We start from the raw sequence: 13,332 nt of genomic DNA on the forward strand, positions 1-13,332 counted from the left end.
GAGCAAACACACTGGCCCGTAATGAATGCCCTGTGACACTCTACGCTGAATGAGCACGGCGGGCCCTTGCTGGAGCAGTGAAAGAGGGCTAGCATGTATTATTTATCTGCGCTGTGTACAGTGCCAACCCTGGTGTGCAAAACATGCAGCATAAAAATGGACATGACTGAAAATGAGTCACTAGGGTTTGGTAACACAGCAGGAAGTCTAGTGTCAAAGAACAGGCGAAGAGACCAGACAACCTGTTGTCTATGGGACCCCCTGCCATCTGCAGGCTAACACCATAAGGGTCCCCTTGCTAGCCCCCAATATGCCCCCTCCTCAACTCTGGGGTTACTGTAAATAATCTTGTCCCAGGGATTCCCCCCTCCTGGTCTCAGTTCAGAGAAGGATCACTTGGGGTGCCTAAAGGCCCTTTTCTGAATCCTTCAATCTTTGTACCCCTCTGTTTAAGATGGCAAATTCTGGATGGCCCAGGCCACAAACCTACCTCTTCCACAATAGATGGATGGGGGATAAGGCATCCTTCAGCATCCAGGCATGTGTATGCAGTGTGCTGGTTCTTGATTCTCCCCTCCCAGGTCAAATGCATGTTTTCAAGATCACAGGAATTTATAAAACAATAGAATATTATTTTAAAAACCAAACCAAACAAGCAAAAACCCTGCACCTGGAAAATCGTATCCCTTCTCAGCAGCATTATAAGGAAGGGCAGATCTCGAGGGCATGGCATGGCTGTTCATGGCTGCCCTAGAGATTGGTTTAAGAACCCCCAGTGTGTTACAAGGAATGAAGGGAGACAGCAGCTCACATTCTGTTTGGAAACAGGGTTAGAGGCAAGCTGTTTCTGATCACGGGTTAGACTCTGTACATGGCATCATTGCCAGAAAGCCACTCCCTGTGCTTTGTGTAAAAATGCTGCAAAGTTGCCCTATGTGATACTAAAAGGACCGGTATTTATAGCATGTTAATTTCCTCAGTGAGTGCTTTCCTGTGCTGGCATTCACCACATCTCCAGTTACGGAGACATGCAGGTGTCTGGTTAGTGGCCATTCTAAATATCCTAGTTTTGGCCTCAAAACAGAAAAATTCAGCCTGGCCACACGCTTCACTGGATTCAGACTTCCAGACTCGGGCCTGCTCTGCTACGAAAATAACTGTGTCACTCCAGGGTGTGAAAAATCCACCCCCGTGGCCATGCCGTTAAAACCGACCTAACTCCCGGTGTGGACAGCGCGAGATTGACAGGAGAATTCTCCCATCAATCCAACTACCCCCTCTCGAGGAGGTAGATGACCTACGCCGACAGGAGAACCCCTGCTGTCCGCATAGGTGGTATCTTCTGTGGCGCTCTGCAGCCGCTCGGCTGCGTCCCTGCAGCGTTTTAGAGGTAGCCAAGCCCCCAGTAGAAAGCATCGTTACCTGACTACTCTGAAATGAGGCTGATCTTTTCAATCTAGATAATTGCCCACATCAAAAAATGACTACACAATTTGGGATAAGAATTTACAGTTTCGCTCCCTTGCTCAGAAGAGACCAAGGCCGGGAAGAGCAGCAAAGTGCTGCCGATCAGGATCTGAGGTTGAAATGGGCTGGCTCATTGTCGCTTGGGGAGCTGGTACTTGTCTTTTTTTAAGAGGCTGCATCTGCTCCTAAATCTGAACATCTGTTTTACAAAACTGAGCCTCCAGCTCTGGTAGCTGCGGAGAAAACCTTGCAGTTGTGAGTCACGTGTAACTGACCAAGTGTGCACTCCTGCCAGAGTGTGCAGACAGCCTGCAATGGCTCTAGAAGGACTGTGCTGTCCCGTTTATCTCACTGTGATTATAATTTAAATGTCACCATCGTTAGCTATGTCACTGCTGATCAAAACATGCAAGAGAGGGAGGAGCGTATTCTGAAAAATTACACACTCTCGCGTGAGCTCCTCAGAGAGGCAGGGCTTCATTTGTGGGAGGACCTTGGGAAAGTACCACTACCTTTTCCCCTCCACCTTGACTGCTGCTCAGGGTGGACCACGGGGAACAGTTGACTAAGCCTTACAACATGCTTGTTTCATAAGTAAATATCGCTATCTGCATTTTCATAGATTCCAAGGCCAGAAGGGACACTGCGATCACCCAGTCTGACCTCCTCTATAGCACAAGCCATGGAGCTGCCCCAAACGAATTCCTAGAGCAAAGCTTTTAGAAAAACGTCTGACCTTGGTTTACGACTTGTCAGGAACGGCGAATCCCCATCTTACATATGGGGAAGCTGAAGCACAGTGAGCTATGCCTGCACTTGTACAGCAAGTCAGTGGCAGAACCAATAATCCAGGAGGCCTGTCTCCTGGGAAACTGTACTGCGGAAAGAAACTGAGGAGTGAAAATAAACAGCATATCAGACATAAGATCGCAATTCAGCATGCCAGCAAATGTTTGGTTTGAATATGCAGATACATTACATCATGGGACAGGAGATGGAGTAGTCCCTCCCTGCATGCCTGTTGTGTGCTTGCACCTGGAGAGTGGTGTCTGAAAGATACTGACAGACTGAAATGAGCTCAGAGCAGAATTTTATCTGTATAACGACGTCTCCCAGTGGTGTGAAAAATCCGCCCCCGGGCGCGACGTAGTTACACCCCCCGTGTGGACAGCACTGTGCTGCGGGGAGAGCTGTTTCCCTCCAGAGCTTCCGCCTCTCGGGGCGACGGGGGATTAACCACACCGCTCCCGTCGTCCCTGAAGTCTGCCAGTGTCACCGCCATGTCAGCACCCTACGTGAAGACAAGGCCACAGAGGAGAGCAACAGCTGCTTAGAGGGAGGGATTGATTTAGGGAGCAACGTTAATGAGGGGATGGCTATTAGTGAGGACGGGCAAGGATGGCGTGCATAGCCTCTGTTTGCCAGAAGCTGGGAATGGGCGACGGGATGGATCCCTTGATGATGACCTGTTCTATTCACTCCCTCTGGGGCACCTGGCATTGGCCACTGTCAGCGGACAGGATACTGGGCTGGATGGACCTTTGGTCTGACCCAGTCTGGCGGTTCTTATGGAATCGCCATGCTATGGGGCCTATAGGTATGTTTACGCGGCAGCTCGGAGAGAGCCCCCCAGCTTGGGTAGACAGACTTGCATTAGCTCTATGCGAGCTAGCATGCTAAAAACACTAGTGTGGACATTGTGGCACCCAAGTCCAAGCCCGCCTGACCTCTGGGTCTAAGCTTGGGTGGCGAGCCTGAGCCACTGCCAGTGGCCAGACACACACTCAGCTGCAGTGTAGACATGCCCGGTAAGGCCTCTCTGGGGAATGCAGGTTTCCCCCTGTAGCGCGCATTTGGGGCAGGTGAGGGTGAGAAGGGAGTGGCAGGGGCATTCTTGCACCGCAGTGCTTGTGTGTTGTAATCATAGAATCATAGAATATAAGGGTTGGAAGGGACCCCAGAAGGTCATCTAGTCCAACCCCCTGCTCAAAGCAGGACCAATTCCCAGTTAAATCATCCCAGCCAGGGCTTTGTCAAGCCTGACCTTAAAAAACCTCTAAGGAAGGAGATTCTACCACCTCCCTAGGTAACGCATTCCAGTGTTTCACCGCCCTCTTAGTGAAAAAGTTTTTCCTAATATCCAATCTAAACCTCCCCCACTGCAGCTTGAGACCATTACTCCTCGTTCTGTCATCTGCTACCATTGAGAACAGTCTAGAGCCATCCTCTTTGGAACCCCCTTTCAGGTAGTTGAAAGCAGCTATCAAATCCCCCCTCATTCTTCTCTTCTGCAGGCTAAACAATCCCAGCTCCCTCAGCCTCTCCTCATAACTCATGTGTTCCAGCCCCCTAATCATTTTTGTTGCCCTTCGCTGGACTCTCTCCAATTTATCCACATCCTTCTTGAAGTGTGGGGCCCAAAACTGGACACAGTACTCCAGATGAGGCCTCGCCAATGTCGACCAGGGGGGAACGATCACGTCCCTCGATCTGCTCGCTATGCCCCTACTTATACATCCCAAAATGCCATTGGCCTAATCACTGCTCGGGGGGCGGAACCAGCAACCGCTGACCAGAGGAATGGCATCCGCACTGCCCTCCGCCCCCGGGGGTTGCATTAGCGAAAAGTGAAGCTGGATGCAAGTTAAGCTGAATAAGGGAGACTTTTTATTAAACCCTGTGTACTGCTCTGTGCGTGTGGCTGCCTTGCTTCCAGCCTAGCTCCTCACACACATGCTTTCCTGATGGCCCCTCCATAACAGCCCTCCAGGGAACATGGCCCTCTGACTCCAGTTCCACTGATCACGGTACAGGGCTAACAATATTGCTAACCCCAGGACGAATTTGGCCCTCAATCAGCATCATGTAGACAACAGAGTCAGCGGCATGCTAACCAAGGAGGGAAAGGAATACTGTGATGCGGTGCTAGGGGATATAGAACTGAGCAAATAATTTGTTCTGGGTGAAATCCACCCCTGTTCAGAGGGCCAGTCAGAGGCAAACTTAAGGTGTTGGAATGCCTTATAGTGTGGAGGGACGGGTTTCACCCCCTCTGAATAGCTGGATATTCAGTATTCAGACTTTGGAATATGTGCTTTGTTGGTTTGTTAAATTACATGGTATCTCTTCTGTTCCCCAGCTGGCTGCCTAATGCAACTAACCAACATACTCTTGCATGAAGTTTGGATATTGCAATCAAATCTGAAATTTGAAATTCATTTTTGGTGACTATCCACATCTCCAGGCATGATGGGGATGTTCCCAGTGTGTGTTGGGCCAGAATTAGGGTGTGTGACGCTCAAGCATTACAAGATGGGGGAAGGGGAATGCAAAAGAGCCCTTGACTCATCTACGTTGAAATTTATATTTGAAGTAAAAGAAAACGTTGGCACAGTTTGCTCATTTCTAACAAGGAGCAGGAATGGGATGGAACTGAGACCGGGAGCTATTGGGCTGAAAGTCAGGGTCCGTGTGAAATGTCTGAGGCCCAGGGAAGGGAAGAGAGCCCTGCAGCTTGGGATGTTTAATATTAGAGTGAACAAAGCACCCGGAAAATAAGAGGGAAGGTCTTGGTCTTCTTCCATTCCCAGGTGAGGCACCGCCTAGTTCCCTGTAACCATCAGGGGACAAGTGGTTTCAGTTCCATATAGGCCTCCCTTGCTCCCAGCTCTGCCAGTGGCCCAGGGAAGAGAGTGTGTTCTTTACTGGGCTGTATACCGACACTGATGACTGCCCCCTTCTTTACATAATGGGCTGCCTCACCTCTAATTTGATCACCTCCCCTGCATTTTACCAGGATACCGCAGTATCATGCTTCGTTTGTTCTTTGTTATTGCCCTGGTCACACCTTCCTAGGCTTTGACAAAATGAGATCCACGGTAGAAGAGTATCTGCGCTCCCAGCCCCTCTGCCAGGCATCAGGCGTGAGCCAGCGCTCTCTAAGGGTCTGCCTTCACCATGGCGCCTGTCCCTGTGGTAGCTCTATATTGCGATAACCGCTCCCCCCACCACCCCGAGTTTCAGAGCCTGGGTCAGCTGACCCAGGCTAGTGGGCCTTGGGCTGCAGGGCTGTCAAATTTCAGTGCAGTTCTTTGAGCTCGGGCTGGAGCCTAAGCTCTGAGACCCTCCCCCCTTCACAGGGTCTCCAAGGCTGGGCTTCAGTCCGAGACCAGACTCCGCACTGCAATTTTATAGCCCCGCAGCGTGAGCCCAAGTCAGCTGATCCGGGCCAGCCGCAGCCAGGCCCCGGGTCTTTTATTGCGATGTAGACGCACCTTAGCGCCTAGCACTGGGGGTATGCGTGTGTGTTCTTGCCCCCTGCTGCGCCAGCCCAGTGCTCATCGTGTCGCTCAGGAAGAGCACAGCCTCAGCTGGGCGGCGGAGGCTCGGACGGGTTTATTGTCGGCAAAGTCCGGTCCTAGTGCCCAGCTCAATGGTTACGGGTACGCTAACGCACGGACGCCCCTTACGACGGACTGGCTCCCATCAGCAGCGGGACTTTCTGCTGCCCTCTTGGCCGGACAAAGGTGCTCCTCCTGTGGCTTCTCTCTTCTACACAGATACAAACAACTTACGTACCGCGCTCCTGTTGTGGTTAGTTACCAACCTACACCTGGTACCTGTGGGTTCGAATAAAACATCTCTGTCCATGAGTCTGTCCTCCCGTCCTTGTCTTGCCCGGGGTCGGTGTGTCCCTGTACAATCCCCAGGAAAGTGTTTACATGGATACCTAGTACTTAGGGGTGTCTGTGTCTCAGTGACGCTCGCTGTGCCTCTGCCCAGTTCGTGTGCCAGACAGCAAACTTGTGAGCAAGTGTCTGCTTTAGGACAGGGCCTGCCATTTGCTCAGAGCCTGGCTTCTTGCTGACTTTGGTTCAGGTCTGATACCAGGCCCAGTGCTCCAGGCTCTCTCTGATCACTGATGGGCTGTGTGCCCTGTCGCGGTGGCCAAGGCCTAGCCGTGTGAGTCTGTCGCATAGCAAGTATGCCCTGCTTATTCTTAGACTCACAGACTTTCAGGCCAGAAGGGACCATCATAATCATCTAGTCTGACCTCCTGCACATCGCAGGCCACAGAACCTCACCCACCCACTCCTGTAGCAAACCCCTAACCTCTGGCTGAGTTACTGATGTCCTCAAATCATTAAAGACTTTAAGTTACAGAGAATCCACCATTTACACTAGTTTAAACCAGCAAGTGATCCGTGCCCCATGCTGGGGTGGAAAGTGCAACCCCTCCCCAGGGTCTCTGCCCTTCTGACCCAAGGGAAAATTCCTTCTCACCCGCAAATATGGCAATCAGTTAGATCCTGAGCATGTGCATGAGACCCAGCAGCCAGACACCTGGGGATGCATTCTCTGTTGTAACTCAGAGCCCTCCACATCTAGTGTCCCTCTCCGGCCATCAAAGATATTTGCTAATAGCAGTTGTGGAAGGACCATAGGTCATTGTAGGCAGTCTCACCGTACCATGCCCTCCATAAACTTATCAAGCTCAGTCTTGAAACAAGTTAGATTTTTGGCCTCCACTGCTCCCCGTGGAAGGCTCCAAGCAATGGGAACTGAAGTTACTGTTTCCAGCCCAAATCGATCATAGACTGAGTAGAGTACAGAGAAGCACACAGGCCTCCAAGGGCACAGGAATGTGCTGGGGTCCATTCTGTGCCATGGTCAAAGCTTCCTGTTTCGAAACCAGAGCCAGGACCTGGTGATGTCACTTAAGGCCAGTAGCTCTTCGGGAGATGCTCACGGGGGCACTGCATCAGACAGTCTTCAAGTCCCTGCCTCTGATCTCCACATTTACATCTGGGATCGTTCCTCGATTTCCATATGGCCCTACTGTCACCAGCCTTTGCCAGCCCAGCTCCTGCCCAATTTAGAAAACCGCGTTTTTGTTCGAAGTCAGGGCCCAGAGGGAGTGGTTCTGAGGCAGCCAGGTTCCCCAGGATCATCAGTAATTAGTGCCATTTTGTTACTCTGCAGCCCTCCGCAGTGGTAGTTTGGGGTAAGGGATTTTCTCTTTCTAGACATCAGCCTAGTTTCCACACAGTGGATGATTTGGATCATGCATCTGTTTTTCTCTGTCCTTTTTACTGAAGTCATCATGGATGGTGGTGCCATCCCTCTGAGACAGTGCAGTGACTGCGTGGGAGTCGGTTTCAAAGTCCCCTGTGATGATCCTACAGGACTGATTGAGTTTAATATCAATTTTGTGTGCACAGGCTGAGTGACCATACTGGGGTCAGCAATTGAATAACACATGACGAGACTAGTTTCACAAGTGTTTTGGGGTCAGCTCCTCATTTTGTACTGGCCACTTTCTGGCGTACACAATTCCTAGAGCCCACTTTCTTTTTCAGCTTCTTGATGGGCTCTTGAACGTCAGCATTCAGTCTAATGTGGCGCCTAGGTACACTGGATATTCCTAGTGCTTGAGAATTGTACCATCCCATGATACCTAGAGTTTTTGCTTTGCCTGACCGTGTTTCAGGTGGAAGGCACATACTTGGGTCTTGCTAGGGTTGGCATTCAGGAACTGTGAGATAATATTTTCCAAATATACTCAGGGAACCAGTTAGAATGTGCTCAGTGTCCTCAAATCTTTCCTATTGGGTAACGATGCAAAGATCAACTGCATAATGAATCTTCACACATCAGGGAATTCTGGATGTCATTTGTGAAGACATGAAACAGCAAGCATGACAGCACTGAATCATAGGGCAGTCCATTCTGTGGAATACGCCACAGACTTTTCTGACCATCTCGATAGAGAAATGTCGATTCTTAGGGAGGAGATAACCTGACCATCTTGCTATTTCTCAAAATTCTTGCCCATTTCAGTAGAAGTGCACATTGGTTCACAGTGTCATAAGCAGCAGACAGATCAGCAAACACAACCACTGTAAACTTACGGGCTTCAAAGCTATCTTCGATGTATTAAGTTAGGTTCACAACTTGGCCACAGCATGAACGGCCTGAGCAAAAACTGGATTGGTCACTGTCAGCTGCTCTTCCACCATTGAATCCATTCTACCATTATCGTCTGCTCATATAGGTCGAGCAGAGTAAAGCTTTTGGGTGGTAACTCTTTGCAGGGTTAGGGTCTTTATGTGGTCTGAGCAATGCAACCGCTTTCACCTGTCTTCACAGCGTGGGTGTCTGCATTGTCCCCAGGCAGGAAATAAAGAAGTCAAGCAGCCGCTTCTGTGCTCTCAACCCAAAGTGACATAATAGTGCATTAGATATGGCATCATGTCCAGTTGCCTTTCCACATGTCAGGGTTTTCAGGCTGTTCTCAGCTCCTCCATGTCGAGCTGCTCATTGTGGACTTTGCTGTCTCTAAGGAGTGAGCGCCGTTCCTGCTTGATTTGCTTTGTCCTGGCCAAAACAGACAAAAGGCCAGCTGAGCAGGAATCAGCCAGACCAACATAAATGGTCATTGAAGGACTCGGTGGGACTGCCCGTTTAAGGGCAGATGGGGCCAGCCACATCTGTGCCATAATGAATTAGCTGTTTCCCAGCCTGAGGGGGTGGGCCCAAGGAGAGGCAGGTGATAGCCTGATGGACAGCTGGGCCTTAGAAAGGGCTGAGCGAGGGGAGTGCAACGTGGCTGTTGGAAAAGCTGGCTTGCTCATGTGTTCCTCTGGAAGGCCCTGAGCCAGGGTCTGAGCAGAAAGGGTACACCAGGGGAACAAGGGGAGAAAGACAGAGACTCCCAAAGGTAGCACAGAAAGGGCTGGGAATAGTGGGCTGAAAGAATCTTTGTTTTTTTGGAGATTTCTTGTGTTGTGCCTTGGCTGGAGGGTGAAGACATCTCCACAAGTGCCTAGTGTGTGGAGAGCTGAGGAGACACATTTTGGGGAGCGCCTGCAATGCAACATTTGGCCAGAAGGGGGTGCTACAGGGTGGCCATATCCACTTACACTGCCCCTGCACTTGTCAGCTCTAATTGAGTTCAAAAATCAATCAGCTTGTTCCTACTATACCTGCAAGTTAAATAAATTCTCCCTTTGGGCAGCTCTCAGTAGTATGGTTTAATCTGTGGCTTCTATTCAGTCCATAATGGATTATTTCCTTGTCCTCTTACTGCTGGGTCTGTCCCTCTCCTCCTTTAGAGCACTCCTGGGTTTCTCTGATTCTCACGTACAAGTAGAGCATAAAACGGTATTCAGCCATCCTGTGTGAGTGTGGCCTAGGAGCTGGAGCACTGGCCTGGGCCTTGGGAGAGCTGGGCTCTAGTCCTAGCTCTTCCACTGGCCCGCTGGGTGACCCTGGGCAAGTCACTTCCCGTCTCTGTGCTTGTCTTCTCGTGCGTAAAATGTGGGCAGTGATGCTGACCTGCTTTGGGAAGCGCTTTGAGATCTGCGGGGAAGGTGCTGTAGAAGAGCTGGGTGGTGGTGTATTACTGTTGAGGTAAAATGGTTTCTGAAGGGTCTAACAAAATTATGTTTTGGTAAGAGACCCTCCTCCCCCCTGGGACCTCAATCTTGTCCTCACTCCGCCAACAAACACAGCCTCCCTTTGAACCCAGGGGGCCACTCCCTTTTCCATCTTTCTGTCAACATAGCTTCTATTCTAGCTACTGGTGCAGCGAGGGGGCTTAGTAAGCTGCACGCCCTTGTGTCTGACTTCCCTTAACAGGGCAGAGGGGTCATTCGTTCTGTATCCAGAGTTCGTGCCCAGGGTGAGAACTGACTTTCACCTAATCAAACCTTGACTCTGCCAGTAATCTTTTCCAGACTTTACTCTCACCCTAGGGACTGGAGGCTAGGGGATGCTAAGAGGGCATTAGTCTTTTATTTAAATAGGTCAAAATAACGTAGAAAGTCACCGAGATTTTCTCTGTTTTATGGAGGCAGTCACAAGGGCCAGGGCATTACATCTCAGTGCCTATCCAAGTGGACTAGACTCTGAACTGTCACCAAAGTCCCTTATATCCAAGGGACTCAAAACCCTTTCAGCCAGGGATAAGGCAAACTCTGGCTTTTTTGAGACTTATCCCAATAGATCTGTAGAGTGCTTCTTGGAGCTCAATCCACACAGTTACCAGACACCGCTCAGTAGACATGGTATCTAGATCACATGCCCAGTATGGCAGAGTGGTGCTACCATCTCTCATCAAGTAGTCCTCCTCCTCCTGCCATCCTGGGGAGGATGATTGCCTGCTAAGCTCCCACAAGTGGCTGTGTACGGAGGCCACTGGAAGAAGAAATGGAGGATACTCACCAGTAATTTGAGTTTCTTCTAAAGAAGCCTGTACAGATCCATGCTCCCTGCTCAGCCTCCCCACACCTCGGAGTGCTGTTACCATCTGCTGGGCTCCAGGCATGCAGAGAAAGGAGCGGAGGTGATTGGAGCATGGTGCCCCCGTTCATAGCCTTGTTCCTGGACAGGTAAAAGCCACAACAGTGCTGCAGCAGGCACTACTGTTGCTAGAGGTTCCCACCAGCCCAGCTGGACCCAATAGTGGGAACGTGCAGAGTGTTCCAGCAGGTGCTACGTAACATAACCTTTCCTGACTTCATTAACTTCATCCTGCCACTGCAGCCTCTCTGGAGCGAGCTGGCGTCTCTGCTCCACACGCTGAGAGCCTTGGCCTGTCTTTCTGAAACATGTGAACACATTTACTCCCACCCCTCAACAGGACTGCAAGAACCAGCAGCAACAAATCAAAACCTCATGGGGTCCATCCCCCCGAGAAAAGAGGTGCACCCATTCCTGTTTCCAATGAGTGAGACATGGCGGGTCGGGGAATAGAGATGGAGCCTCCCAGGCACTGCCCGGGACATGTCTGAAAAGCCCTTACGTTAAAAGGAACTAGAGGTGTGAAAGGGAGGTTTTACCCTCCCTCCCTTGTCGCACCACGAGCAGGAGGAGCCGGCCACAGGGAATGAGCCATGAGCACGGCCGCGCTACTGCCTCATCCCCACAGAGGAGAATTAAAGGAGGATGCCAAGCGAATGGAAATGATTCTGTGAATCTGCAGCGCTGTGCGAGTAAATAACCCCCTGCTTCCTTTCTGCTCCAGCATGACTGGTACCAGGCAATTACAATCATTATCTGCTAGAGCGGTATTGAGTGGTGAGAGCAGCCAGACCCTTCTCCTTCCCCTTCTGCCATCACAGCCATTCTCCTCCTGTCCACCATCATGTGGGCTCGTGCTTCTCAACTTGCCAAGGCCCAGACACTAGGCAGAACGTGGTGATGGGGATCTGAAACAAGACAAATAAGAAAATGAACCCAGAAGGAAATGGGAATGATATGAAGTTTTCTTCCCCGTGTAAATAACATTTACTGTGGCCTCTTAACGCTCATGATTCAGGGTTTCAGATTTTAGTAATTTTATTACCTTGAAACTGAGCTAATAAGGTGCATTTGGGATGTTGGTGAATGTGTCCCTCTAGAAATGCGTGCTGTTCTTACTCTCATTAAATCGCAGAGCTGGGAAACTACTGCTGAACAATGCTGTGGCTATTTGGTTGCATCTTTCAGTAATTTTGCTTTGGCTGAATTCATACCCCTTTTGAGTTTGCTTTCCATGAATCTTGTGTTGAGCAAGTTTATTGGCAGGAATGTCACAGAAACAGGGAACCTGAGAGAATAGTCATAGGATACGAATGTTTAACCTTGAACGCAACTGTTCATGTGCACCCCATCAGGGAACAGAATCAATGAAGCGTGACCTGTGAATCCAGTCAGAAATAACCAGCGCCGCTCCGATTTTGGATCCGAAGTATTTGCAGCAAGCTGCTTGCACACAATCTATGGGCTGTCAATTAATCGCTAATAAAAAACAAACAAAAAGCCTGTAAACTGCTCACAGGCCATTCCTGAACAGCAACAACAAAAGAGTCTAGGAACATAGGAATTGCCAGCTTGAATTGGTCCTAAGGCCCATCTAGTCCACTGCTTTATCTCTGACAACAACCAGCACCACATGCTTAAGAGGAAAAGCACAGGAACCCCACAGTAACAGATGTGGGGTAAACTGGTCCCCCCACAGGCCTCATTCTGTTCTTTAATAGTAAGTAAGATACTGGCTTAACCCTGAAGCTTGAAGTCTAATATCCCTTCCACACTTTTTGTTATAATTAATGACAACTGTGGATATTCTTGTGATCCATATAAATGTCCAGTTGCTTTATGAACCTTAGGAGGTTATTGGTCTCAATTACGTCCTATGGCCATGAGTTCCACTGTCTAATTACACATTGTGTGAAAAGGTATTTCCTTGTATCAGTTTTGAATTTACCCCCTTTTGGCTTTATTGAATGTCCCCTTGTTCTTTTGTTAGGAGAAAGTGAGAACAAAAAGCTCCCAATCTTCCTTCTCTAGACCATTTATTATTTTATATGCTTCTATCGTGTCACCTCTTATTAGTCTCCTGGCTAGCTAAACAATTGCAGTCTTTTCAATCTATCCTTCTCTGAACTCCCCCACCCCCTGCTGTATCCTTCTGAGTGGGGTGACCAGCACTGCACACGCTGTCTCGGTGAGGGAATACCATTCAGTTATGTAATGCCATTATAATACTTTCTCCAGTCTCCATCCCATTCCTTATGCTTCCTAACATCTCTTTTGACCAGATAAATTAGTGAAATAAATTACTTTCTGAATTATTTACTCCACCATATTAACTACTTTGTTAGTAAAGCATTTGGAAGGTGTAAGCTGCAAGCTAAGTGTTATGTTTAAATCTTTTTAAAATTGATTAATCCACTTTATTTACCTCAATAATATCCTGCAGCAGTGAGTTCTAGAGGTTAGTTATATGCTGCAGAACAAACAAAAGTCTTTTTCATTGTTTAAAATGTGCTGCCATTAAAGTCACACAAGAGAGAACCAAGACGACAAAGGAACTCTGGG

The 13,332-nt window shown here is 49.3% G+C and overlaps 1 protein-coding gene across 12 annotated transcripts in view; it reads left to right on the forward strand.

The window, feature by feature from the left end:
• The window catches only part of DLG3 (discs large MAGUK scaffold protein 3), a 177,862-nt gene that overhangs the window by 84,832 nt on the left and 79,698 nt on the right, over positions 1-13,332 (forward strand). The window lies entirely within an intron of this gene.

Source organism: Caretta caretta, chromosome 9 (assembly GCF_965140235.1).
Source record: "Caretta caretta isolate rCarCar2 chromosome 9, rCarCar1.hap1, whole genome shotgun sequence".
Lineage (NCBI taxonomy): Eukaryota > Metazoa > Chordata > Testudines > Cheloniidae > Caretta > Caretta caretta.